The 25,542-nt window shown below is 32.6% G+C and overlaps 1 protein-coding gene across 2 annotated transcripts in view; it reads left to right on the forward strand.

The window, feature by feature from the left end:
* Nucleotides 1-25,542, forward strand: part of LOC113397644 (transcription factor SOX-6) — a 179,234-nt gene that overhangs the window by 61,921 nt on the left and 91,771 nt on the right. The window contains exon 1 of one of the 2 annotated variants that reach the window (XM_064218461.1): nt 11,336-11,637. The exons of the other annotated variant lie outside the window; for it this stretch is intronic. The gene's annotated coding sequence lies outside the window, so the exon portion shown is untranslated. Of the gene's footprint in view, nt 1-11,335; nt 11,638-25,542 lie in introns of those variants that run through there. 2 annotated transcript variants of the gene reach the window in all.

Here is a 25,542-nt window from a genome sequence, read left to right on the forward strand (position 1 = left end):
CAATTTGTCTACGATTATAAATACAATAAACGTCATTGAAACTATTATTATTAAAAGGATTTTTTTTTAGATTCTCTGGTGAATATCTTATATAATAATATTTGAGTGTCTGCTTCTAATATTAAAATAACCGCTTTTTACTAAATGCATATGTATGTATTACACGGTCTGTCTGTCTGTTTATATTGCGCATAGCTTCGGCACATTCGGACACAGCTATTCTATAAAATATAAAACTGTCTATCGTCTCCGTTATACAAAATCACGAGGTTTCGAGTTCAAATCCCGAGTACTTATACCTATATAAAAATCGACTATGGATAGACGTTTAATTTGCAAACTTTTTTTTTCTGGTAACTGTCACGTTAAAGAACAAATTTAAAAACAAAATCCGATCACCTAATCAACTGGCAACTTAAGTGACATTTAGGATTTCCGTGTTCAGTATTAATTTATCTTTATAATTGTGAAGGCGGGATAACTAACTGAAAATGTAGAATATCCTTAAAAATACTTTTAAATATATTCAGTAGCCGTACATTCCTTTATGAACCAACACAAAGTGTCTCTTAATTTCGCCTCCCCGAGCTTTGCAAACCAGGAGTAGAGATAGCAAAATAAATTATTCAATTTAACGTTTTTTTTATTCTTTATATTATATTAAGTTAATTTTAAATGTATAGAATTAAACCTAGTTTTGTATTTCAATAGCGGAATTATTTCTTATTCGAAAACACGGATAGCAACACAGTGTTATACTGTTGACAACTTAAATGTTCTGTGAAAATGTATTCAACAAGAAAGTTGTCAAATATGCCTTTTGCAGAGAGAAGGTTTGATTATGAACACACACGTTGATACATTATAACGACTTATTAATAACTTACGGTAATAACACTTAGGTATAACCTCATTTCTTTTACTTGGTGGTGCAAGAATATGTACCTAGTACAGACGGTAGTAGGTACCACTCACTCAGCACATCCTAAAGCCAAATCTACGTATGCTCCGGTTTGAAGGGTAAATGACAAAAAAAAATATCCCGCTGAGTTTCTTTCGCCGGTTCTTCTCAGGTCCGAGGTATTAAATTCCGAACCGGTGGTAGATTTTTGACTATCAATAAGCAAGTGTAAACACTTCTATATTGAATAAAGATTTTTGACTTTGACATTACATCTTAGTTCCTAAGACTTCCTAAATAAAATAAAAAAGGTCATATCTCATTTTGTTATAAATTTTTCTGTAACGTATGCTCTACACAGTTGGCTCCCTTGACCCACGTGACCGTATTCGACCAGGTCATAATCATAATTACATTTCTATAATAATTTACAAAAATCATTTTTTACAATGACAAAAACTTGTGGTATTTTGTACAATAAATATCTATTTAAAAGTTAATCCTACGCCATTACGAAAATTGTTTCTTAATAGCTCTAAGTCTGTTTAACGTTTGATATATTATATGAAAGGCCAATTTATAAAAGCGCGCGATAAAACAATTTAATTGTTATATAAATCTCAGTTTTTTAGGCGTTTCTTAAAAACGTTTAGTTCACTAATAGATTTATAGTCATTTTGGTACAAATCTGATCTATGATTTTTATAAAACGGGAGAATATTATTTAATTATTAAAAAAGAATTAGATTTAAGTTTAAAGATCAGTTTGATTATTGATTGTCCAGCAGTGGGATGTACACTGTGATTTTTCATTTTTGAAAATGGAATCCGTCGGTCGGTTCTCTCTCTTCAAATGAATATCTATCAAACTGGAATATCTTTATGGATTGCCTTAAAATAGCTATAGTAAAAAAATGTCTAACTATTGTATACAGAATATATGCTCGCGATTTAATTAGTATAAGATAATTTTGTTTTTGCTTTTTATTTTAACGGTTATTTAAAACCAAATTAGACACAGCAACGACCACGAAAATATCTTTACAAAGTTCCCGCATTAATTTCACATCAGCCTGTATACCTACAAGATTAGATAACATTTGCTTGTGTGATTATTTAAAAATGTATGTAAAATGTTTTTGCACACTGTCCGGGGGTGTAAACACAAAGGCGGACTGCTCATCCCTCAACTTTTTACTTTTTGGTTCCTTGTCTCCCCCTGTCTCTATGTGCTGTTATTTCTGTCCTTTTATTTTCTCCAAGTGTGAGTGGAAAAATCTAATCTATACATAGATTGTTTATACTTCATACGTAGGTATGTGTGTGTGATTTAGTAGTTGGTATTTTATAATTTATATAAATTAAAGAGTTTTTAAAAATAGATTATGTTCTATTGTATATGTACGTACGTACCTATCTATGTGGTAGTAGATGACGTAAAGAATTTTAAAAATCGAATCGGTTCTATTTGATATAATTATTTCTGTGTATGTTTGAATGTGTACGCGTGTGTGAGTTTGTTATAATTAATTGTTTTAAACTGAAACTTAATTTTTATATGATAGCAATAAGAAGCAAGGTTTAATATGGCGTATGGCGTTTCAACAAATGGTTTAAATTGCAAACATTAAATCTCCATATTTATATTCTTTGCAAGTCTATTTATGGTTTTGAATGTATCTGGTTAGATTCTTAACAGATTCTACCGAGATTTATACGTATACCTACTTCCCCATACTAACTAACTACTATGATGTGTGTTTTTTTTTGTTTTTATTGCAAAATTAAATAATGAAAATTATAACATGTAAACATCTCGCTTGAGGCTATGATTTGAAAGTTATTTCAAATGGCTGTTCGAGGTTGTTGCTGATTGGTGAAAATGTTAATACCTTAAAATATTTTCCTAACAAAGTTTTTCTCCATTGAAAACAAATAATTACAAAAACTAATTAAACAAACGAAAATTCAAGTGTTGCTCTCGTTGATCGGTTTTGAACCAGCGATATTCTTATCATAAATTATTCCATACCATCCACTGCGCATTCACTCAGAATTCACATAAAATATCATTTTACAATTGAAGCGACAACAATTTTGTTTTTCATTAGCAATACCTAATTTCTTAATAATTTACGTATCTTTACAAACCTTCGTATTAAAGAACATCAAAAGATCCTTTGTGGAACGTCCCACGACGTTATAAAGACAGCTATCTCCGAACCCAAGCCTCAAACCAAGAATAAGGGACAAACAAAATGTCTATAGAAGCGAAACTAAGCATTTCCAAGACGCTGGGGGTTTGGGTGGTGGGCGTCGTCGTAACAGGGTGGCTGCACACATATCTACATCACCAACTTCAAACAAACTTCACTTACAATTAAACTAAACGAAATACAACCTTATAACGATGTGATAAGGTCGTTATTGATGGCAAATAAAATCTTGTGTTACGGTAAACTGTTACACATTGTCCATTTATGAAAGACCCCTGATAGTGCATTATACGCTAGTGGAGGGGGTTCGGTTTTATATCCGTGGGAGGTTTAAGTTACGAATGTGTGCCCGTTTGTTTGAAACGTAGCAAATATAAAGCAACGTAATAAATAGTTGTGTAGTTGAAACGCGATGTGGGGGGTAGCTATTAGGAATGGTCTTTATTTTAGTTGTCTCTGTGTGCATTTTCAAGAGGAACACGTCACAATATATATGTTATAAATGTATACCTACCTACATACATACCTATATAAAAAGAATTATACTATGGGTCACCTATCAATGGGTAGATACTAGATATCATTGTCTTGATGATAATTTATATGAAGAGCTAATTAGTACGAATATCTTATCATAAAATTTAGGGAGAGAGAGGACCTCCTTACAGTTAGTAGTCCCTTTAGCTCATCTGACTTCAGACTTTCTTGTTACGTAATCTGACGATATTAGAATAGCCTGGTGGAGTAAACTTCTTTTCTTCCGAAATGACAGGAGGACTTCGCCCAGCAGTGGATTGACTAGCTATTACTTTACTATAAAATACTGTGTGATTGTATGTTTGTTACACAATAACACGCGAATGACTTATTGGTTTCCAATATAATATGGCACACAAGTTAATTGACATATGATGTGACGTATGATTTTACACGACTGCCCAAATAAGGAGTGTTTTATTTCGAAGTGGTTGTTACCATCATCGCCTCCGTTGATATATTGGACCATAACTTAAATGCCTGAACAGATTTTGATGAAGAATAACTGTTAGAATATATTATCATCATCAGTAACACTGGATGGCTTTTTTTTATTTCAATACATTCAAGCTTTGTCATTTACTTATTTTTTAAATTCATACGCGTTGTTTGTTTTTTTTTTTATTATTTAAAAAGAAATTTTATATCTATCTAGGTAGGTACTTTGTTTATATCTGGAACCAATAATTTGACATAATTAAAAAGATAACACCGTCAATTGCGGAAACAAAGTAGGTACATCTATTTGAACATCACTTTAAATCAGACATCGCTGATTACTTCACTTGTAATATACCTTACTGCTCATTCATAAGAGCTATATTTGTGTGACGAAATGCGGAGCTTCGTGAAATATGTGGCCTTTATTACGTTGCGTTAAGGTTCGCTTTCGTATCGGTTTTCATGTAAGCGACACCTGTTCCCAACATCCGGTCTCAGATGCGCTGTAATGAGCGCTGTATACTTCGATACTGAAGTGCTTTAATATTTCAATGTTATTTAAAAACGTCATTTGCATCAACAAGATTAGTATCTATACCTACTTGAAGTCTTAGTTAAGGGTAGGATATCTTTAGATAAAAAAAAAAATGTTTAGAAAACATGTTATTTTGGTGATTTTTTAAAGATCGTTCCTATAAATTAAATGTTGTAGTCATTTTTATTTTCGGGCTATTTTAATTTGGTACCGAAACGATATTGCGAAGTTCAATGACCTAGTTTTTTTATTTATTTCTTATGTCAATTAGTGTTATTCCCTACATGCATAATGCACACGTTGAGAGGTATATACCTAATAGAATAGATAGATAATGGTTAATTATTATAAGACAATAATCGTGCCTGAACGTAGCACACTTATCGATGACCACGTGGCGGTAAGCTATCAATAAACATATAATTACTTTTACCTACCTATTTATAATAGGTATTTTACTGTATCTATCTACCTACCTAGGTAAATTTACCTAGCCACTAGGGATGTAATTCTTCTGAATGGTTTAATTTAATGTTTCTTTGTCTTCTTAGGTATAGGTAGGTTTCATATTAATTATTTGTACCTAGGTAGTTAGATACGTAGCCTACAGCGCAATGAGTTGAATTGTAGGTGGGTAGGTAGTTATTTTTATTCACGACTGTACCGAGAGCATTGAACACTGGCCGTATCGTTTAAGTTCATTTTACTAGTTATTTTATATTGAATATAAATAGCTTGACGATAACTTACAATAAACTACTAAGTTACTGAGTTACTTGCTAATATAATCTAGGTGCCTATTGATAAATATACCAAAGAAGGTAGGTAGGTAGTTTTGTTTGACGAAGTGGGTCAGACACATCCAGATAAAATGGGTCGAATCCAACCAAAAAAATTATCTTCTTAAACTCTTCAATATTCGAGACTACTAAATAAAAATTAATAAATATGTATTCCTAGATAGGTTTTGTATCTAGGTAGTAGGTAGGTAAACCAAACTCAAATAATTATTTAGGTATCTACTCTCTTTCTGTTGTTTTTCTTCAGGGAAGAAACTTCAATAAATTAACTAACACTTGTAAACGTTTAAAATGTTTGCCCCAATTTGAACCCGCGACATTCCACTAAGATCCATGCGTTAGTTGTCATTAATAAAAGCAGGTACCTATTTATATAGTAAAAAACAATATAGAACTCGCCACGGATACGCTATATTCCATAAGTAATCCTGTATAGGTATAGGTATCTATATATAGGTATACCGTATATGTAACACTTTAAAATACTGTCAAAAATAACAACTTCATATTTACCTAATTGTTAAATAAAAAAACTTTATTCATAATATATCTATGTAGTGTTATTGAATCCATTACAAATTGTATTTTTATTCTATTAAAGTTTATAACGCACACACAAAAATAAGTAAATTACAATACACTAAATTTTAGAGAAAACACTAAAATATCGCCAAACATTCCATTAAAATCCAAACAATTCTAAATTTGAAATCAGTAACCACACCAATCCGACAATAGAGTTGACGCAGCATTCCAATTCGGTGCGCTATTGTTGAATACAGCGCTCTGATTGGTCGAGGGGTACAATGGACCACGCCCTCTACACAATACCCTATTGTCAGCCACCAGACACCGCCCAGCAAACCTCTGTACTAGCTTATCTGCGTAAAATGGAATGATTCAGACAATGACGGGTTTTTAATTGTGTCCGTAACAGTCGATCGTAGCCGTATTAATTATTGTTTTAATCACAACTGTGCACTACCTATTACATGCAGCCTAACAAGGCAAAGTAATTAAAAAACACAACATATTTATTTACGGCCTCATTTAACAAAAACTAATAAAGTATAACTACAACATAAAGTCATCTAGTGTATTTAACTATAATATAATCAAAGAAATTAAATTGATCGATTTAAATTCAAATATGGAATGTGTAATTCCACAATGAAAACAACACATAGAACGCACATTAGTGTGCGTAGCATTTTGCGTATCGATAGTAAAACATTTCGAAGACCTATTCGTTATTTAAAAATACATATTATTTTAAAATACGAATGCAATTCGGTATAAGAACTTACTAACGGAGTAAATTGTTTAAGAATCGATTAGTTAAACAGTGCTGTCTTCTTCTTACAAACGTCAAATCAATTATGACAGAAAGAGAGAAATCCGTTTACAGGCAAGTCCGTATAAATCCAAGTAAAGTTATCACCATAAAGGCCGGGACACATTAGGGGACACAGGATGAAATCATTAAAAAATGTAAACATTACCTTAAGTGCCGTAAATGGGGACGATTTAGTTATTTCCCCGTAAAAGCGTCATCAAAAAAACTAACTTCACTTATTTTTACTTAAAAGCGTCATTAAAAAACTAAGTAAAACGGTCATTTAGGTCCGGGCAATATCGGGAGAGAAAGATTAATGAAGTTAACGAGATATGGACCATTTGCGTTGCGTATATTTTTACCAGGATATAAATGCGATGCGGGAATGGAATTATGATATTTAAGTCCCGGGACGGCCTTTATCTTGTTAGTATTGCTTTTAAAAAATACTTTTTATAAGTTAAAAAAATCTTCTTTCTTGCGTTCGATGTAATAAATGACATCAGTCTATTAGAATGGGTTAAATTTTCTTTAAATTTAATGTATGTCTCTACGGTTGTTTAAATATTTGGAAAAAATAAACATTTTTTTATGGTGCTATGAGTAGGCAAATATAAAAACTAAAAATTGTACTTATTGTTGTGTTCCGGTTTGAAGAATGAGTGAGCCGGTGTAACTACAGGCCCAAGTGTACAATTGAAAATTAACAAGTATGGGCAGTTGTGACCACTTACGAACAACTGGCACATTTGCCAGTCAGCCTATGAATGCCAATTGATTAGGAGATATCTTACTGCGAATGGTATAAAAAATTCATGAGCGTACACTCCACGTGTTTACACGTCACCGGAAATAACCGTTCCCAACATAACACTTCTGCGAATACCTATATTATAACCAAAATTGATATTAAACCTTATTGGTCCTGGTTTTCAATCTACGGCCAGGAATAGTGTACAAGATAATACAACAATAGTGGAAATTTCCGACTGCTGGGCTAAGACCTCCTCTCTCTTTGAGGAGAAGGTATGGAGCTTATTCCCCCACGCTGATCCAATGCGGGTTGGTGGATACGCATGTGGCAGGATTTCGTTGAAATTTGACACATGCAGGTCGAGCACGAGATGAATTATAAATACAAATTAAGCACATGAAAATTCGGTAATAGTAGATCTTATTTATTGTATCGGTAGGTATAGATATACCTATTATTTTATATGACTTATTGAAAGTCAACTTAAAAAGTATCGCCTTTACGCATCATCAAAGATTTATATCTTATTTATCTCAGTATTCATAATAACAGTTTACAAACAGGTACGTTCGACCACGTTTTCAAAGTTTATGAGACACCATGAACGTTGGGGTGTGAGGGTTAAATATATTATTATGGAAATGGAATCCTTAATAGAGTTTGAAACATCTACCGTATTTTCGTAAAACTTATCATCATTAAATTTAGATCTGTGAGTCCAATCTATACTAATATTATAAATGGGAAAGTAACTCTGTCTGTTTATCAACGCTAAACCACTGAACCCAATTTGATAAAATTTAGTATAGAGCAAGCTTGAACCTCAAGGAAGATCATAAGCTTTTTACATGTAATTCTTACGTTACACCATGCTGTAGCGATTCTTTATTCTGGAATAGGTCTTAGATCTTACAGGTAAGTCAATATACAGTATAGGTATCCCTCTACTTAAGTTGTTATGTAATAAAAAACAAACAATTGATTTTAAATTTAGAATGTTTCAATCTGTCAAGATCTGTGAAGATTGAGCCGAGATGGCCCAGTGGTTAGAACGCGTGCATCTTAACCGATGATTTCGGGTTCAAACCCAGGCAGGCACCACTGAATTTTCATGTGCTTAATTTGTGTTTATAATTCATCTCGTGCTCGGCGTTGAAGGAAAACATCGTGAGGAAACCTGCATGTGTCTAATTTCAACGAAATTCTGCCACATGTGTATTCCACCAACCCGCATTGGAGCAGCGAGGTGGAATATGCTCCATACCTTCTCCACAACGGGAGAGGAGGCCTTAGCCCAGCAGTGGGAAATTTACAGGCTGATTATGTTATGTTATGTTATGTTATAATCTGTCAAGTTTTTCATCTCGGTCGAATTCAATTAGTTAACGGTATGAATTATCGCTTCAATACACACCCAAACACCTTCATAATTATATCAATAAACTTCTCGAAACGTCAACACGGTATCAAAGGAGAGTAAACATCTTAATGTTATCTCGGGAAGTTCTGACTTATTACAAACAACGTCAAAAACCAATCAAGTAATAGCCCTGGGTCCGATAATCTCGACTAGGACAAAGAGTATAAGGGCGACCTGCAAATATGTTGTAAAACAAGAACTCTCGACGCTGTCCTGTATAGTAAAATCAAAACGAACGTTAATGATACGCAATTTTGTCGTGTTATATCCTTCGATGTAAAAATTATTGTAATGAATAACGCATTACTGATTTTGACTTTACCTAACAATTACGTTGATATTTTATCGTCTATGCTAAACACCATTTAGTTATGAGACGTTTTGTTGTAATGCCTTACTGAAAAGACTACTGAACCGACAAACATAGAACTTATATCGAAAGATGCAGCGTTTTACAGAGGTTTTAGTATATAATATTGGATATAAGTAGCTAATGTTGCAGTTTCATACGATTTAAATTTAGACCATTAACATGTTAAGCGTGTAGAATTAATTAAGAATTTACCATCATTATAGAACATATTATTACCAAACAAGAAATTTTATAAGATAAGTATCTAATGCCGCTGTATGAACTTAATATTATGATACGAAATTAAGAAGGTCGTATAAACACAGTTTAAAACGAACGTATAGCAGACAGAGGCAGATCGAAATCAAAAAGTTTCATTACTAAATACGCTATTCAGTGCACAAACAAAAAGCAATTCGCTGGAACCAGTATAATAAAGCCGGGGGGCGCCTCACACCCCTTTTAGATAATAACCCCCCGTTGGGGATGGGAGATACCCCGAGACATACATTCCTCCACGCCTGCGCTACGCCCTATATGGGTCACATTGTCCGCTTAGAGAAACATGAAAACTTGTAAAAAGAACCATATAAGAACACGATATACCTACCTACTCTATAGAGATACCTCTGTTTACTACTCTTAATAACACAGGTATCTACAGATATTTGCTGATATTTACAGATATTTGTTTGGAAGCGTTTCGTTAAATGAAGTTTGAAGAGCTATCAATTTCAGAGGTTCCATTAATTACATATCTATTTTATATCTTAACTGATCTTTTGTAATAGCTATGGCTATTAAATGGATAAAGGTGTGTATTATTTCGATATTCTCGTTAAAATTATATAATATCAATTGTTTAAACGCATTATTTAGAGGGAAGTACCTAATGTCAGCTGAGCTGAAACCGTATTAATTCTATTTTGGTCACTAACAACCATTTGACATTTTGAGGTTACCGCCCGGTCGCGGTGTTAATTAGAGATGTTTTTCAGATCACATACCTAAGTGTTAGATGTTTCGGATTCACACGGACAATACGGTATAACCTGAATGTACCTATAATAAGATGGTACTGTGAGAATGTATGTATGTATGTATTATTATTTGAAATTATAACTTGATTGTCCGCGATCTGTATCATGTCAAAATATCTGAAACCAGTTCGTACGTGTATCCGCAGGTTCCATTAAAAGAGCCGAGGATAATGCGCGACTTTTTATGAATGATATGCAAATGTATTGTATGGAAGCGACCGTGGCTAAAAATATTCGTCAGTGGCATCGTATTTCATCGGCGGAGCGGCTCCGATGGGAAAGTCCGTTGTCGCAACAACAATAGATCGCGCCAATCCTACAATCGCGCCGACCGCACAATAGAACGTTTTCCTCTGGCCACGCCTCGCGGACACAATGCCAACACGCCCAGTTTCACAACTACTGTCGAAATAAAGAAAATTTTCTTCACAAATACAAATGTAAGAGCGATTGTATCGACTTTTTAAACGCCCTCGTAGATCGGGCGCACTCCCACCTGGGCCGCATTGTGGTGTGCGAATCGTTTCCACAATGCTCGGCTGTTCACCGCGCCACGCACACTGCACCGCGCGGCACACTCAAAGACGCTCACGGGGCGGGGCCTAGAGCGGGACGGAGCGTCGCCTAGCCGACCCGCACGCCCGGCGAGCGAGAGAGAACGTCTCGATACGCACACAATATCGTCCGCTAGAGAAGGACGGCCTCACGCTTTTGTATAGATACCGCGCTGTTATTCCGCATAGACAATTGATTTTAAACGCAGTTCTAAATAGAAGATGGGCATCCGTTCGATCCTAGGATGTCCTCATGTCCTACGGATTGGCACGGCAGCATCAGAAGATGAGGTTCGTTTCTTATTTCCAGTGTGAGGTGCTGGAAGGACGGCATTGTTCGTAGGGCAGTGACATTAGGTCGGTGCGTCCTTGTCGCGCGGCGCGGGGCGGCGGTCATTGTAGCGCGCGCGTATTGTCGACGCGCTTCGATCTGGCAGCATTGTGTGTCGAACGCGCGCGATCAGTGGACGTGTCTCGCGTTCCGATATCGAATACGATCGCGATCATCACGAACTATCACCGTTTTGTGTTGGACAATACTTTTCGTTTTATTTTTTTCTGTGAGTGAGTACGTTTCTGTGACTGTAAAGACTGGATTGTGAGGTAATAATGCCAAAGAATCGTTGTGATAGGACGATTTCACGTGTTTAATTTTAGTTTATTGTTAATTTTGTTTTGTCTATTTCGGTTTTGGTCGATGTTTTCTCTGATGTCTCAACAGGCGAGAGGAACAATGGTAACGCAAATGAAGGTAAATAATCATTTTATATTTCACGTCTAAGCATATTTCTTAAATTTAAATAAAATCATTTATAGATATTATAATACATCGTATTTTGAAATGTAATGTAATGATTGTGCTGTAGATTATTTATTTTTTAAATTACCAAATTATATTTTCATAACGTTCTATTTTCAAATAATTAACAATGACTTTAAGTTTTCGAAACAAAAATCGTATTCATTTCTTTAAATTTAACATAAAAAATCGTTCATAACTAATAACTTTATTTTAATTTAAATAAAAGATCGCAAGCTAACACAGTGATGCTATTCTCGTACATCCTCGACAAAATATCATTAATCCTAATGATTTTTATAAATTATAATTTAAAATATTATACCTAATGTGGTAAGTAATTAAATCTTTTAAAATTAAAAAGTGTTTTATGTTAGCTTATAATTAAATAAATAAAAAACTATTCAGGAAGAGTTTTAAAATTTCAAATAAAACTGTCAGTTTAAAAATGGTTACATCAAGAAAATATAAACAGGTGAACTAAAGAATCATTGAAAATTTTTACTAGTTGACTTTATCAAATTAAAATACTTACTTGATCAAAATGAAGTACCTACTAGTACAATATTTTATATTTTCTAAAACAATATTTCTATCAAAACTCAATAACGCTTAAGTAATTATTTTTGTAATAAATTTTCTAATAGATTAGTTTCACATGATGTCTTAGGTTATTATACTTAAATGTACTTAAACTTAATTCTTAAAGCCTGTTAAATAGGTATTATTAGTAAGTTACATTGCGTTACATCAAAATGATACTTCTAAATAGCTACTCGTTAATAATCACCTGTCGTATTAAAACCGAAATAAGAATGTAATAAATTACTAATCTGTGCTTTTCGTTACGGTTTTAAATTTAAAGCTTAAAAAAAGGTTTTACTTAACGGTTTTAATTCGTAATAATAATCGGTTATTAATAGATATATATTATTGTTATTTTATTAAGTTTAGAAATTATTTGCGCTATTTTAAATGTTAGCAAAATAATATGCAAAAAATTGTTTTATTATTTTTTGTTTCGAAAAAAATATAAGAACCGCTTATAACTGGAATGAATCAGTCTTGAATCAATTTTTAGAACATTCGTTAACCTACCTATTGGTAAGTTTGTTACGGTACACATTAAAAGAACAGTCAAAGTGTCTTTCAACACAATTCATACAGATATTTTAGTGCTAAAGAAATATAGGTTATGATCTTATTAGCAAGTCCACAGCTGTTCCTGAGAATAATGAATAAGATTGTCTCACAAATGGGACTTGAAATTTCTTTGAAAAGCCAATTTACCTCCAACACTGTATTTTCCTTATAACAAGTTTAATTTTATTGGCGACAATTGTTAATGGCGACCCGCGGCGTTTTGGCTTTAAGAATAATGCATATTACGGTATTGAATCGAGTTGACGTTGAAATTACAGCGTTTAAAATTTTAAATTAAGCCGCTTTAAATTAAAGTAAAAGGATATATTTGGTGGCATATTTTTACCGTGCGTTGCTCGCACCATTGTGCGTTTTTAGTATGAATATTTCGCAATAAAAACTTACGAAATACATCGTTAAATTGCTTATCGTTTCCGATAGGATCTGTTTTGACATTATTGAAGCATTTATATTATTTAATTGTTAGTTTTCAACTTGTTTTAAGCCTTTTTATAAATAAATATATTATAAAAAATTTCACAATGTTAATATTTGAGGTGACTACTTACTATGCTTACTCATTGGATAGCAATCAAACCGAATTAAAGGAGTATGATGGAATATGTTCCAAACATATTACCTTACCAGGAGGAAACGAGACTACTCAGGGACATTTTCTGGCTGTAACTTTAAACGATTATGAGTCAAGGTAAGGTAGCTCTTTATAGAAACTGTTATTGTTAGTCTGTAATTACACTAGCTAACTCACCTATCAGTCCAAAATACTTAACCGAGATATAATTATCTTTGTATTCAACTCCGCGAAGATGTATTTATTTACTTTTGTTCCTACGAAATATAATTCAAATTATAGAACATATATCTGTGGACATAAATTGATATATGTAGATGCAGTGTTAAGCTTGACTTTTTAAATGGTATTACAAGAACACTCTTATCAATCAGACTTCTACTAGATTATAACACTAGTAGACACATCACACGGAGTAAAATGTAAGAAAAACCCAAAAATATTTTTCTTAATTATCCTAATATTTAAAAAATATGTAAAAACCTTTTGGAATAAACTTCTATCTAAAACATTTTTAAAAGACAAATTATTCATAAAACCTAGTAACCGATAACCCTTTCAATTATTCAAAATATTAATGACTTCTAATTTTATTTATGTCACCATAACTAAAATTACACTACGTTTCGACTTGTCTATTCTGACAAATATCTTTAAATAGCTAGTATGGTGCATCGTTTATAGATTTACATAATAATCATTTGGATTATTGACACTTAAAAGTTGTGATTATAAAATAAATCACTTATTAACATATTAAATATGTTATGAGATTGGAAGTGTTTTCGATTTATTAAAACGGCCTGTGACAACTTTTTATATATACACATAATATGTTGTAAATAAGTTTAAAAAAATACACTACTAAAACACTACATTTTTTTTGTTGACGATATGCCCACTGTTTTATGTGGAATAAAATTGGCATAGATAAAATGCAGTGTTAAAAGAGAAATAAAAAAATAATATTTATTTAATTATCACAGTAATAGTTCATATTCTAAATTCAAAACACAAACAACTAATTAATAATGAAACATAACCATGCTTTTATTACTGCTACCGTTGTTCCGTGGTCATACCAAGAAAATTTCTGAGTATTAATAACCTTATAAATTTCATTTTAATTTACTCTAAAGCAATATTATTCAATAAAATATAAAGTAAATAACTTTAAATTTATATTGTTCTTATAAATTGTTAAGAAGTTTGGTAATTTTCCACAATCTCGTCCCTAATAATGTATGCTACGTTCTCATTAGTTAATAAGTAGTTTTGTTTCTAAACGGTCGAAACAAAAAGTATTAACGCAAAATTATTCATCCAATATTTCTTTTAAATTCCTACAAAATGAAGAATTAGTTACTTTTTCTTAGGGTATTAAAATGTGTTCATGTCATATTATTTATATTAAACAAATTTAATATTAATATCAATTGTTTTTATAGAACCATTTTTCTTATTAACCAACAGGAAACTGTCTAGCATATTTATATTAAACAGTACCCGCAATGAAAACAGTCGTAAATTCAATCAAATATAAACCCTAACGTACGGACCGGATGCAATGGTTATTAAAGAAAAATTGTAACTATTTAACCAAACATATTACTAAATAGGTAACGTCAAAGATACGGTACGTAAACACGTAAAGATGTGGTAACTTTTAATAACCGATTTATGGACTTTTAAAAAATCGATAGGATGTGGTGTAGCCTTAAAGATTGTGACGATTAAATTAAACATTGTGGTCGGTTATGGCGTTTTAAAAGAGTTTACGATTCATGGTTTAATGAAGTAGGTACGTGTGCTTCATTCAGGTTGACGACCGCTTATGAGTTTTAAGGAGTTATGCCATACGGAACATCCATAAAGTATTTAAGAGCTTTTTTAATATATATCTGTAATAATGTTCGTGTTTGCGACAGTTTTAATCTGATATCGGATCTGAATTCAGAGGTTAATATAGACTTCAAGCGATCGAACAGTAGAACTGAATACTTTTAGATTTTTTTAAATAAGTTTTAACTTTAATCTATTGCTTGCAAATATTTTTATAACCATCAAATAAAAACGACTATACAATTATATTAAGCAAAACATTCAAATAAAGACATACTCATCATTATGAATTTATTTATTTAATAAGTTATTCGATATTATTTTGAAAATAATGTCATTTGAGAATGTCAATAAATTGAAAATTATTTCATTATCAATGAAGGTTTATGATGATACCATCTTAAAATGTAATAAGTGTTTATACATACCTACTTAGTCGATTTCCGTTTGATTTTGTCGAGTTTATTTATTAAAATGTATAGCTATAAAATTTGTACAGAACGGATTTTATTAGTTGCCAATTTAAGACTCTTTGATTTCGTGTGTAGTATTTAGAAATAGATTAGATGTTTCAGGTCTGTCTGTTATTACTCACTATTAAAAATGTTGAGACTAGATAGTTGAGCTCACTAGTCAGAACGTGTGAATCTTTACTGAGAATTCCTGGTTAAAACCTAAGCTATAGTATTATTGGAGCAGCGTGTGGTGTAGTGAAATAAGGTCCAAAACCTTACTCGTCAAAAAGAGAGGTAGCGCCGCAATGGAACATGAGCAGGATTCTTTACCTTTTTTTGTTCACCGATACCAAACCTACTAATATACCAAATATATTTAAGAAATCCTATGATTACTATTTTTTTTTACTTTAAATAAAAAAACGGTTCATAATGCTCAAATGAGAATTACGTAGGCAATACTCAGGAAAAAATATAACATTATCGAAGTTAAAACATATTTGAATTAATTTTATCGGACTATGTAATGAATATAAAATAGGGGGATTTTTTTGAATTACACTAAATAAGCTTTATAAAAATAAATTGACTAAAGTAAATTAGTAAGACACAACACGACAAAACTAAATAGGTCGATCATGTAACGCGTTACCATTGTAAAATGTAATTCACGCAATCTTGCTGTGTTGTCGCCTCCCCGTCGATTTGCCCTCGCACTTTTTTTTTTAAATAATTCCCAACACGTATGAACACGACGCTTCTTTGTTCGTCCCATTGTGAATAACATGTGTACGCAATAGAAATAATATCCTTACGATTATGAATAGTAGGTATAATCGTATTATTTCCAGAATTTTACTGTAAAATACCCACTGTGTAACTTTGTAAAAAAAATGTATTTACCATTGTTAATTAACAATTTGATTAAAACATAATTTAAAACTATTTATTATAAATATAAAATACTTTGAAGGTATAGTCAGTAGAATATACATTTTTTTTAAATATTATTCAATAACATTTCAACATGCAAACGAGATTTATTCAGAATGAGCCTTGATTGGCCAATTATTGTCACGGTACTCCCGTAATTCGATTTCACACCCCTTTTACAAGTTTACACTCATTTTCATACTAAATAAACTCCATTGCGCAATAACAATGGCCAGCCCTTCGATTCGAATCCTTTATTATTTGTCGATCTCGGAGACAACGGTGTTCCGTTTCTTTCAATGATCGAGACGAAATGTAAGTACCGTCTACAAAAAAATTGTAACGGTGCAAGTTATAGCGCAGTTACGCCATTTTAGTGTTAACCATAATACTAATAATAGTATTTGTACTGCATTTTTCTAATTGATTCTTTCTAAAAGTATGAACATTTAACAATTAATTAATATAGTATATATTGTTGTCGATACATAAAAACTACGAAGCTAATGTGTTAATATTATAAAGAGGTAATTTTTTTTTTGTTGTTGTGTAGAGTAAACTCCGCAACGATTGATTCAATTCAAAAAAAAAGCCCTGGTAGAAAGTTACATTGGTCCCGAGTGCAGTATAAATGATGTATATTTATATGAAAAAATCATTTTCTTTATTAATAAACGGCATGCGTGGAAAGCAGGCACAGGTCGCTCATAGTTTGATAAAATACGTATATTTACCCTTTTTCTCAATATTTTATAAACTTTAAATTGACAATAAGGAATTTTATTAGATTACTTTTTTACAACTATTAATAAATAATATTTAATTATAATAATATTATTATGTTATAAGACTATAAAATAGTTTAATTAGGTAGGTAGGTATTATAGAATGAACGCGTTCGCCGGTGACTTGTTCCAAGGACGTTAAACTAGAAAGGGTCCCGTAGGTGTACTCGGTTCTTTTAACCCCTCTATTGTTTGCCATTGAACCCCTGGATTTAGCACGTGTTTTATTGTGCAATTACAGGACAATCATTGAAGGGCCAGCCAAGTGAATGTTAAGGAAGCGCTATTGTGTTACAAAGAAAGAGATCTAGAAAGTGACTTTGAATGGGGAGAAGTAAACATTTTTTTTTGTATTTATGTATTTTAAATTACAAATTATGAACTGTAGTTTAAATATCCACAAACATTGTCACACTATAAGAAATATTAATCATTCCTTACATATGTATCGAGCGCAATAGAGATGTAAGGAATGGTTAATATTTCTTATGGTAGCAACCAACCTTGGGAACTAAGACGTTACGTCTCTTGTGTAGTTACACTGGCTCAGTCACCATTTCAACCAGAACACAACAACAAGAAGTATTACTGTTTACGATGTCTGGTAAGTGGGTGGTACCTACCTAGGTGTGCCTGCACAAAGCTCTAACAAGTAAAATCCTTGTAAAAAGATGAACGTAAAATCTACATACATAACTGTTCTCTCTTTTTCTGCCATCATTGATTTTCCATACGAAGGGAGAAGACAGTATTACTTAACCAATGACACCCTAACCCTTTATAAGTTAAGCTATGATGTATTGTTCAAAAAAGAAGATTTTAACTTGCATCTTTGTCTGCGAACAGTCGGCTTCAGCCAAATTACTTATTGTCAACTGGTCCAAGTTTACTTTAATACGTACACGCATTTGTCTCTTCGAAACGTCACCAATACCATTAAACAGGATTTCATTTAACAAATCCTTTGTGATTAATCCAGTTATGTAATTATTTCAACGTTTACGAAACCTGCATCAAACGTGCCCTCAGAGCTTGTCTCTGGATTGTGAAAATAAAGAATTTCCTGTACCGACATACGAGTAGAGGAAACGTATTATAACACCTATACAATGAATACACGTGCTCCGTGCTCTGTGAGAAAAGGGTTCGAGATTCAGGTGCAGATCGATGTTTGAATTATTTGATTTGGTTATCGACTAGATGTTAGACAGAGACGGAAGATCTTGTTTTCACTCTAATGCTCTTTGAGATGGCGTTGTCTTATTTTATACCTATTTCATTGAAGAAGTGTTCATTTATATTAATTTTATAAATGCGAAAGTAAGCCACCCTGTCTGTCTGTCAGGCTTTCTCTTTGAATTTCAAGAAAGAACATAGGCTTCTTTTTCTACCTAATAGCTGACGACCAAACCTAAAGCGCCTGTGAAACTGAAAAAAAACGATACTGATCTTTTTGTTTAAAAACATAAAATGTTCATTATTTTGATACCTTTTCTAGTAAATAATATTTTTGTATGACTTACTTTTGATTTAGTAACCTTGTGATAAGTGGTCGTCGTTGCCCATAATACTGAGACAACAGGAAGTATAAATCACTCTTAAGCACTGTCAATACTACACCAACCATGGGATCCATGATGCCCCTCGTGGCTTACTCTAGTTCACTCGAAACCGAAACATAACATTAAAAATTAATTGATATCAGTGGTAACTTTTAGATATGACTTCGCTGGGAAAATCTGTTAAATTGGCATAGAAATATGTCGCATAATGGAAGTAGCTATACGAAAAAAGATTCTAATTATAAATGAATATTAGTTTAAGATTAGAATGAGAATAATAGACTGAGTCTATTTATCCGATTATCATTGACTGACACATTTTTTCGTGAAGATGAATATTATACTATTATTTTATGCTGCAACACAACAGGACAATAGGTATATACGTACATTTAGGTATGTTTTCTTGGTGATAGCGCTTTGTGCAAGCCCGTCTGGGTTGGATACCCAGACGGGCTTGCACTCATCAGATATTCTACCGCAAAACAGTAATAGGTAGGTACTTATTATAGTTGTGTTCCGGTTTGAAGAGCGAGTGAGCCAGTGTCACTACAGGCACAAGGAATGTAACATCTTAGTTTCCTAGGTTTGCATTGATAGGTATTGGTGATATAAGGAATGTTTTATATATTACAGTACCAATGTCCAGTCACCACTTAAAGTCAGGTCTATTCGCCAGTCAGCCTAAAAAAAAGGCGTAACGTCTACCAGGTTCTGTATATATCAAGTGAGGTTATAGTAAAATCACAGTCGCAAAAAATTGGCATAACGAACCCGAATCGACATCGGATATTATTTCCCAGCAGTGTATGTGGGCTGATCCTTCATTCAACTAAAGGTGTATAATTCGATTATGTTTCGTTTTATTATCGTCCACAATTCTCTATTGTTAATCTTCTTGTCTTCAAGCAAGACGTACTGATGTTTGAGTAAATCGTTTCGGATGTTAAAGGTTTTTACTTTTGCTAAATGGGCATTATTCAATAATTGTATTATTGAATGTTTCCATATTCTAATTTCAAATGCAATTGTTACATATCGACAGGTTCTATATTTTTTCAAGCCTTGCTCATCAATACTAATATTATAAATACGAAAGTAACTCTGTCTGTCTGTTATTCTTTAACGGTTTTCACCCTTAATCGAATTTGATGTTCGGTACGAAGCTTGACTTTTTTGTAACTAAAATCTACGCCCGTCCGACTGAGTAAATACGGGTATCATTATATTGTCTTAAAATAAATATCATTTGATTTTAATTATGAAAATAATTTCACAATACCATCCGATAATTGTTTATTGTATATCGAAGATAGAAATGAAGAACTAAATATTTAGTATGAACTACTGTAGTAATGGATGTACTACAGTATTTACTTGACGTACAGTATATATAACTTCTGTAACGTGGTATGGTTCATTAGGGGGTTGGGGATAGGCTCTAAAATGTGGTATCAATTATAAAACTAATTGAGAAATATTTTGAGAATATTATACATGAATGCTAGTCATGAAATCCTCTTTATGATTAAGTAAACATCTATTCCCTTTTTAACAGACAGTTAAAACAGTTTAACAGACAGTTTAACAGACAGTACACATACGATGATATATATATTTAACGACCTCCGTGGTCGAGTAGTGTGTACACCGGTTTCCATGGGTACGCCACTCCGAGGTCCCGGGTTCGATTCCCGGCCGAGTCGATGTAGAAAAAGTTATTAGTTTTCTATGTTGTCTTGGGTCTGGTTGTTTGTGGTACCGTCGTTACGTCTTATTTTAATTTAACACAAGTGCTTTAGCTAGTTACATAGGGATCAGAGTAATATATGTGATGTTATCCGATATTTATTTATTTATATATATCTATTACTTTTTTTTTTCTATAACTTAAAAATACTGATTGTATAGGTATGAAGCTGCCCAATCGTCGCGGCATCGTCCGTAGATGGTTATAGGGTACTATTTTTTAATTTCATTCATCCTTCCCCTATTTTTCAGCCATTTAATGCCCAGCGAAGCGGGTGGGTAATAGCTAGTTCATAAATAAAAATATATTACTTATATGTACTCGTATTAATGTCAATAAAGAATGGCAAAGACTTGATGAGAATTAAATATGGAATCAAAAAATAATTTAACTCAAAATCAGCTTTTGTCTAAATTCGCTTTTTTTTATGATATAGATAAGCGATGAGCAAATGGGCAACCTGTTGGTAAGTGGTCACCACCGCCCATAGACAATGGCGCTTTAAGAATATTAACCATTCCTTACATCGCCAGTGAGCCACTAACCTTCGGAACTAAGCTGTTATGTCCTTTGTGGCAGTAATTACACTGGCTCACTAACCCTTCAAACCGGAACACAACAACACTAGTTACTGCTGTTTGGCGGTAGAATACCTGATGAGTGGGTGGTACCTACCCAGACGGGCTTGCACAAAAACCTACCACCAAGTAGAATATATATATATAATAGTAGTTTTAGCAAGTTAAAAGCGTAAAAAAGGGAAAACTAAAAAAAAAAACAACCTAATACATCGTGTCAGCTGATTCAGGAAGTCAACAACAAACGACTTTATTATTGTAACGTTTTCATAAAATGAACTATCGTAACTATCTTTATATTTATAATAAAGAGTTTTACGAGTTTCTACATCGAAATGACTATAAATATATTTCATATTCACAGGATGCAGGACTAACACGGCATTAGAACAATGTGTTATCGTTACAACGAAATATTTTTATGGATGTTTTATTAACGCACACTAAAGATTTTTGATGATCTAAGTTTAGTCATCGTGGAGCTCATGTTTTGATCTTTCATCGCTGATTTTATGAAATATTGATCAGAAGAAAATGTGTGGATTTGCTTTTATTCTTTTTGTTTATCTTCGTCTCTTTGCTTAATCGATTCTAAATCACTTTAACGCGATCCGTCATTAGAATCGTTATTTATATGAATGCTGGATTCATATAATTCAACAGTAATTGGTGTACTGATAATTTCTATTTCCATACTCCAAAAAAATGTCCCAAGTCTCACTTAAAATTTTATATCACATTTAAATATTTTCAACTCAAAATCCATAGATTTTATAATCAGTTGCTTAATGTCTTTATATTCTTCTATCTATAATAAAACAAATAACATTACCTTAACTTCCATTATATTAAAGCCACTCGATGTATATATTACTTATAACTTTAACAGCAAAGTCAGCAAATATCCATCCTTCCTAGTTTGTCCTCCATCTTTTTCTCCAGTTAAAAATCCCGCGCTTCTCCGTGCCAGGCAGTACCAGCTCGCCTCACCACGCCACGAGACGGAAGAGACGGGAGTGCCACAACACGGTGTCGATAACCGAATCAATAATCATACTTCATATATGTTATTTCAATTTAAAAAAAACGTATTTAAAAGTCAAAGCAGTACTAAATATTATTATTTCAATTAAAATTATATAAGTATATTTAAAAAATCATGACATACTGACTTTATCTAACCAACTGTTTAGTACGATATCCGTGTTATAATTAATCTATTCTAAATCAATCTAAATACTAAAGCAATATGTCAATCGGTGTTTGTTCCGACCGCCATTTTTCCAATTACAAACAAACAGACGTCGTTGCTGGAACATGTTTACTTTTAACTGTCACTTATTTACCATCCGAGTCTATAATTAAGGCGGAATCACAAATATCTTTGTTTAGTTTCAAATCGGACATGTAGGCTAATTTAATGTTAGTGCCAAAATGTTTAATCCCGTCATTACGATTGACAGATGATCTTTTTTTGGATCAAATCTTTATCTAATTTCACAAATTTACTTTACTTTCGCTAATTCATATTTATTTTTTCAGGTAATTATTGTTCAAATCACAAAGGAATTTTGTAAGTAATTTTTTAATGTTATTTCCTAGAAGGTTTAATTAAAGTTTAAAGTTACTTTTTTAAATAATTAACATAATAAATAATAAAACAATTTGCAATATAATCTCTTATCGTTTACTAAGCCTTAAGATATGCGTATTCGAGAACAGAGCTTAGTTCAAAATTAACAAGCTGAATGTATTCCAAAATCAAACCGCATTAATTAGACTCCATATTGAATTACGGATGGCGCCTTTCGGGCAAACATCACAAAGCCATTTTGTCTCTGGTCAAGTGTTACCAGACGTCTGCCCAGCCATAGACAATAATATCTTTGTAGCAACGGCTGGCCGCATAAAGCCCATTGTGGCCGAATCAATTAAACCATAATGTGGCCATTGTGAAATGTGCGCGTAACATTGTCTTAATGTATCTCACTCGTGTATCGTAAAATAATTTTTATAGTTCTATTTATGGCCGAACTGAATTTATTGGTCAGATAAGTTACAGTAGCTTTTCGGTTTAGAATTACTTATTCAGTTGCAGCGCCTGCACGATTTATCGGTTTCGCTTTGGCCGTAAAAAGCACAACGATAATGCTTCAGCCAATGACGTATTCGAGTTATTTTAGTAAATTACCTGACGTTCAATTAAGTGGAATGTAAACAGCGGCTTAACGTCACCTGTTGATAGTGACATTACGAAAAGATCAATGCCATATCCAATTCCACTTAAACCGCCAATGGTGGACATCAAAGTCAAAGAAAAGTACATTGACTCCGTTTTAGAAATTAGATTCCAAAAACATGTATTATAATGGACGCTCGAGATATGAGAAACTTTGAAGAGGCAGTCATTATTGTGGAGTAACCTAAAACCGACACATGTGTCACATATCGTCCAGGATTGCGATGCCATATGTGAAATGAAAAAAAGACGAAAATCTGTTGTCACTACTCCCTAAGGTACGAACAATGCCGCTTTTAAATCAAGTGCATATCAACAAATTAAATTAGACTCAAAATCGTCGTCGTTAAAACATTAAATCGAATGAACGTACTGGGAATTATGGACGATTTCACAGGAACACGTCTCGTTTAGAGACGATTTTTTGTACAACCTTCCGTAACCTTTAGCCTGTGACATGGATTGTGGATTAGGCATATTGTTGACCTTTTTGCTTCCATTTTAGTTGCACGTGGTTTTAATTTTTTGTTAAGAGACGTCGCAAAGGGTCTTTTGTTTTTATTAAAGATTGTACAAGAATTTGCATGTGTTTGTTCAAATAACAGCAGTTTGTGAGGATGTCATTTGCGAATGTCAATTTATTTTCTCTTTAAATTCTTAGGTTGTCTGCGTAGTCGCGGTCGGAGATAAAGAATTAGATTTATTGAACGGCGACGTTTTCTTGTTGTAATGTCAGCGGAAGTTCTAATATTGGAGTATCGCGTTCAGCCATGGAGGCCGTTGACAAAATTAATGTTTTATTATGAAACAATGAACAGAATGGTGTTTCTGATAAATAATGCGTTGCGGCTCGAGAGAAAGATGTCCCGGGCAATAATGGCGACATCGGTCTACCGCTGACTGCTGAGATGTAAACTAAAACACGTGTTACTCAGCTAATAAATGACATTACAGACAATGCTTGAAAGGATTCCGGCGATGATTTTAACACGAACATTTCCATTATCATAATTTAATGTCAGCAATTAATTTATATAAGTAGGTACTATATTGTAATATGAATAGATTAAATAGGACACGCAATCAGATAATTTAGTTGAATAACTAAATGCAAGCTAAATTTTTTTGTGACAAATTACGAGAAAACTATCCCGGTACGATAATTTAGAATAAAGATTTTAAACAAGTTTGGATTCAAAGTCGAATATTAAATTAATACGAACGAAATTCTAAGCTAATTGGGTGTGAAGCACTCGCGTGTTCTAGGAATCATACCCATATCGGAGAATGTCTCAGATTTATGGGCAAATCTCTAAGATGTGTTACGAATAAAAATAATAGAATTGTCGTGTCTAATAATATATCGGCCGTTTCCGTTCGGCTTTTAGTTTATTTTGGTTTAGACGCGAATATTATAACTCTCATTCACGAGAGCTAAGCGCAAGATTTTAATATTAATTCTCGAACAATAAATGTTGTTATTGCATACCGGGTATTTAACTTCTAATTAATATTACATTATAATTTGCTTTATTGTTCTGGTTTGTTGTAAATTTTATATTAATCTGTTAAGACAATACTTTTGTACGTTTTGATTCATGGTTTACATTATTTTTATAAGCTAAATTATTAATAAATTCAATTTTAATTATAATTGCTTCTGAATAATATGATGATCTATTTGTTTAATGTTATTATGTTTTAAAATACCAGTCGATATTCTTACATCATATTTAATTTTTATAAATTTTAAAATTAATAATTGTTTTTTGATTATTTTATTTATATATGAATTTGCCTTTTGGGTCATCGTTATTTCATAATAAAATCTCTTATAAATAATTTCATCAAAAATTTTGTCTTTTTATAAAAGTATTACCGCAAAGAGCTTAATTTAAAAAAAAAAAAACAATATGAGAATCTTGTTTCAGGCTGAATAAATCATGCAGTAACAAGACAAAGTGTCGGCTAAAAATAG

This window comes from Vanessa tameamea, chromosome 22, assembly GCF_037043105.1.
Source record: "Vanessa tameamea isolate UH-Manoa-2023 chromosome 22, ilVanTame1 primary haplotype, whole genome shotgun sequence".
Taxonomy (NCBI): domain Eukaryota; kingdom Metazoa; phylum Arthropoda; class Insecta; order Lepidoptera; family Nymphalidae; genus Vanessa; species Vanessa tameamea.